Source organism: Jaculus jaculus, chromosome 1 (genome assembly GCF_020740685.1).
Source record: "Jaculus jaculus isolate mJacJac1 chromosome 1, mJacJac1.mat.Y.cur, whole genome shotgun sequence".
Classification (NCBI taxonomy): domain Eukaryota; kingdom Metazoa; phylum Chordata; class Mammalia; order Rodentia; family Dipodidae; genus Jaculus; species Jaculus jaculus.
Window position 1 is genome coordinate 274,255,357 of NC_059102.1, and position 5,597 is coordinate 274,260,953.

Here is a 5,597-nt window from a genome sequence, read left to right on the forward strand (position 1 = left end):
GACACCACCACTGTGCAGTTCTGGACTCTCCCACACAGGCAGGGGCAGCGAAATCTGTCAGCAAAGCACCTTCAACTCTGACGCGATGCTCTCCCCGTGCAGACGGGGCCGTTCTCCGAGTTGCTACGCTCTTACTTACAGCGTAACGACCCCAGCGCCGTGCCAAACATCTCCCCAGACAGCGTTTGAACGTGATCAAAACACAAACCAGATGTGTGACTATCTACAGTTGTAAAGGACAGGCACGGGAAAGTCACCCTACACCACCACTGCCCTACCCCTATGCAGGACAGAGAGAAGAAATGGCATGCGTCACTGAACTGGGAACACCGCTGCTGGCATCCTGGGGGCCCTGCTTCCCGGACAGCTGCTCGTACAGCTTGGGCACATAGTCGTCCCATTCCGCCTGGTAGCACGTGCCAGCCAGCGGGGTTCGGAGCTGGTACTTCTTGCGGAAGGCCACCACCTCGAACTTGCCGCGGTGGTCTCCAGATCGGTTGCTGAGAATGGGTTCGTCACACTTCAGCGGCTTGTCCCGCTCATAGACCAGCCAGACGTGCCGGTGGAGGCCTGTCCGCTGGGAGGTCCAGAGCCCGCCTAGTCCCAGAGGACTGACCCACTGCCGATGTCATTGCCCTTCGTGCTGACCACCAGGAAATGGTGCCATTCCCTGAATTTGGGATCCTTCCTGCTGGGAGCATCCGGGTCTGGGAGGACCAAAGTGTAGAGTTTCCCCGGGTCAAGGCCATCCCAGGAAATGCTGCTGGGTCTGTTCTTAACCTGGGCGGGCGTCAGCACTTTGCCCAGCTCGTCCACCTCCACTCCCCCACCGTAGGTGACCTGCAGCGGGTGTTGGGGCCGCTTGTCCACCTCCTGCAGGCTCAAAGGCCCGGACCACTTGCTGAGGTCGGCCGGCATGACGCAGCATTACGCTGCTGCAGTGACTGCTGCTGCGCGGGCTGCGGTTCCGCAGGGCCTTTTTTTTTTTTTTTTTTCTTTTGGTTTTTCGAGGTAGGGTCTCACTCTACCCCAGGCTGACCTGAAATTCACTATGTAGTCTCAGAGTGGCCTCAAACTCATGGTGATCATCCTACCTCTGCCTCCCAAGTGCTGGGATTAAAAGCATGTGCTACCATGCCCGGCTGGGGATCCATTGTTACCTCACCACCCCCAACATTCTATATGCAATCATCTCTTAACTGATCATTGTCTTTTGGTTACTAGGAAGTCTCTCCAATATTATCACTACCACCAGTTCCATCATGATGGCTCTCAAATGTAGATCTGGAGACTAGGAGGATGACCCAGTGGTTTAAGGTGCTTGCTTGCAAAGTCTGTTGGCCCAGCTTCACTTTTCTAGCCTCTACAAAAAGTGGGGTACAAAGTAACACATAGATCTGTGATCCCAATATACCTTTAGCAATGAGAGGCAGAGACAGGAGAATCCAAATCTTGAGGCCAGTCAGTCTGATGTTCATTTTCACCCTGGCAGTTCATTTACAGGGGCAAGAGACCCTGTCTCAAAGAAGGTGGAGTTTAGACACATTAAAGTTATCTTCTGACTTTATGCCCCACTCCATATACAAATAAAATTTAAACATCTTTTTAAAATGTGCATCTCCAGGCCAAATCTTTTCATAAGTTCTAAACATCTATACAGAATGGCCAATGTATGTCCCTTTACATGTCAGACAAGGAGTTTGAACATAACTGGACTTCTGGACTAGAAGCAATACGTGTGGCATCCAGATGTTGTTGTCTTAGACCATTCTCCAGTAAAAGGAACCATGATTCTTGGGAGAAATGGCTGCTTCTAGGGCGATGGCAGAAAACATGTAAGATTATCCTGGAGCATATTATAATGCTAAAAAGTAAGGAAGTGCTAGACACACATGCATCCAGTAATGGTGAGAGATAGAGAGAAAGAGTGTAAAGTACATAAAAATCAAATGAAAGAACTCTCAATAGTCTAAGAGGGAATAATTTTTGTAAGCACATACAGAAGTATTGAATTTTAACCAAAGAAAAACACTAAACATCCTTGAGTCCACACTGATATTAATCATCAAATAGATAAGTAAAAGATACTAGATATATATCTAGAAATCCAAATACTCTGTGTGGATCCGCACCCCCCCCCCTTGCCTTTTAGGAGCATCACATTTCTTTAAGAGGCTCACATAATGACTTCCTTTTAAAATACACAGCATGGGAATGGGGTAAAACAAGTACTTTTCAGTAGAAAAAGCTGAAAGATACTCATATCCAGATGTTCAAGATGAACATAAGCCTGGACAGTTATGTTGACAGTACATGCCCTTCAAAGGGTGAGATGAGAAGGGCACTTGAACTCTGAGGTCTCCTGTCCAAAATCTATTACCCAGTATAATGAGAAGAACATCAGACAAATCCTAACTGATGGATAGCCTACAGAATATTTGATCAGCACTTTTCAGACTTTCAAGGACATCGAAGAAAGTCTTAGGAACTATCACAGGCATAAGGAGCCTAAGGAGATGTGACAACTAATCAAGATGGCAACCTGGATGGGATCCTAGAGCTGGAAAGAAACACTGAGTAGAAAAAAGGGAAACCTAAAACTTTAGTTAATAATGGTATTTCAATATTCACTCACTGGTGGTGCTCAACATGGTAAGAATAAGACAAGCTAGTTAATATGAGTAACTGATTTTTTGATACAAATTACACCTGGGGCTTGGTCTGCTCTTGCTTTCTGAATAAGAACTACAGAGCTGTAGTTGACTAAATGATGTCCCTTCAAAGATGGCTACATCCTTCACAATCTCAAGAACTTGTGATCAGGTCACTTCATGTGACAAAAGGGAATGTATACATATAATTTAAGCTGAAGACTTTATGAGAAACCTGTGTCCAATACAGTGGTCCTTGTAAGACAGAGTTAATGAAGGATTTGAGACAACACAATGTTTTGGCTTTGAAGATGATGGAAGGAGCCACAGGCTAGAGCTGGAAGAGGCAAAGAAACAAATTCTCCTCCTGGACATCTAGAGGGAACAGTCCCACTGACACCTTAACCCTTTAACTCAATAAAACTAATGTTGTGCTCTTTCTTCCAGAACTGCAATCATTTTCACTGTTTTACACCACTAGGTTTATGAGAAATTGTTACAGTTGCAATAGGAAACTAATACGGATGCCCATATATAGAATGAGCCTTACCTTTTGGCAGAATCAAATCTGGAGCAATGCTTCACTTCCTGGAATTCTCCCCAAATCACCACCCCCACATAATCCCTTCCACTCTGCAGCTCACGTGACATCTAGGTGATCATAGGCATGTAATAAATAAATAATAAATATAAAATAAAAGTCAATTCATGAATAACAAATCATACTATTATTCAGGATCCTCCAACAAGTATGATGAGAAAGATTGCAGAACTGCACATGAGAAAAGCTAAGTCAGTCAAACTAATTTACAATGGTCAAACATTTAATTCCCTTAATTTTTAATTTTTTAAAATAAAAATTGTTTATTTTTTATTAATTTATTTGAGAATGACAGACAGAGAAAGAGGCAAATACATAGAGAGAGAATGGGTGCACCAGGACCTCTAGCCACTGCAAACGCACTCCAGATGTATGTGTTACTTTGTGCATCTGGCTTACGTGTGTCCTGGGGACTCCAGCCTCAAACTGGGGTCCTTAGGCTTCATAGGCAAGCGCTTAACTGCTAAGCTTTCTCTCCAGCCCTTAATTTTTAATTTTGAATCACTTCATGGATATTTCAATCCTTCTCTTTTTTGCTGAAAAGTCACTATGAGTAGTCTAACTTTCAAGAAATTGGAAAGGATAGGTTTGTATTGAAGCCAGGGGAACCTGCCCCACATTGAGCAGTGTGGCAGGGAAAAATGACCCAGAAACCTATGGATGTGTTGAAAACATGCTACCCATCCCTAATGCTGTTGATTCCCTTACTGACTTTGTAATTCGACCTCCAAAAATGTAATTTTTGTTGTTTTAAACCCCTATGTTTATGGTCATTTCTTAAATGCCAATAGAATGGCAAGCATTCTCTCATTCATTGTCTTAAGTGACCCTGCAAAGAGGGCAAGAGTTTGAGAAAAGTATTGCCTCATTCTGATGATGAGAAAATTGAAAATTGAACTTACCTGCAAAGCCTAAGAATCCACGTTGGAATCTCCAGGTCCCATGTAATCCAGACACACAGTGATAGAAGTGGACATGCATACAAGGGAGCACACACATCTGGCATCCTTTTGCAGTGGCTGAAGGCCCTGGCACCCCCATTCTCTCTCTCTCTCTCTCTCAAATAAATAAAAAGAAGGAAAGAAAAAGATGAAACAATTTTCCTAAACCCAAACAGTTGAATGGTAGCAGAACATGATTTTGAACCCAGGTCTGTCACTCCTAAGTTGCATGGTCTTGACCATCACAGTCCAAGAAACTCACCCACATTGGGACAGGGGCTAGGATCAGCACTTAGGGAGTGTGTCTAACACCTAGGTGCCAATTTCTTTTCCGCTTTTGCATATGTATGTATGTATGTATGGTATGCATATGTGTATATGTGTTTGTATGTGTGTAGGTGCATGTGTGTATGCATGTGTGGAAGCCAACAGTTGACACCGAGTGTCTTCCTAAATCACACTCCACCTTGCTTTTTGGGACAGGTTCTCTCCCTAAACCTGGAGTTCACTGATTCTCCTAGACTAGCTTGCTCTAGAAAGTCCCAAGAATCCTCTTGTCTCTGTTTCCCAATGTTGGCATTACAGGTGAATGCTGCATGCCTGGCTTTTATATAGGTGCAAGGGATCTGAATTCAGGCCCTCATGTTTTCACAGCAAACACTTTATCCACAGAGCTTTCTTCCCAGCCCTGCTAATTTCTTGAGCTCAGCTGTCCACAACTCCTGCAAGCTGAAAAATTAAATGCAAGTTCCCAGGCTTCCCTTCACTGAAGGACTTCTTGGCTCTAACATCATTACTTACTGAGGCAATGCATTTTCTATCAGTACCTATTTATGCAGTGCCTAGGATGTGCCAGGCACTAATGCAGATATAAAACCCTCTACTGAATTACTTACAACTGGAAAATATCCTTAGTAGTCCTGCCTTAGCCTAAGATCCAAGAGTGGGTAAGATGATTAAAACATTCCCATCCAATTTTAGGCCTGATGCTCCTGAAATCCTTCAGGAGGTCAGTGAATGTCTTCCTGGCTGTCACCTTGTAATTTCTGCTTAGAGTGACTGTCAGGAGAGATGACAAGCTCCTGGGCTGCATACATCCCAAATGCCTTACTGGCTGAAGTCAGTGCTCGGCCTTAGGATGGCTGCTGTGGTGTCTTGGAGTATCCCAGCAGTGCTCCCAGGGTAGTGTCCAGGCCGCTTTGATAGGATATAGTCGACATTGGCTGTAAAGACCTGTTAAATCCAGGCCCTCTTCCTAGAGCAGAGATTCCAGGCAGCTGTGGCCGTCAAACAATGGGGAAGAGATATGGAAATCATGCCACAGGCTGTAACCAGCACATGCACACTCATGGGCCTGTTTGGCACTAGCAGAATGAAAAAAATCTACCTGATACCTGCTTTCCA

The 5,597-nt window shown here is 44.4% G+C and overlaps 1 pseudogene; it reads right to left on the bottom strand.

Annotated features, from left to right (window-relative positions):
- Positions 1-279: 279 nt before the first annotated feature.
- Positions 280-918, bottom strand: LOC101604755 (annotated as a pseudogene).
- Positions 919-5,597: the final 4,679 nt, after the last annotated feature.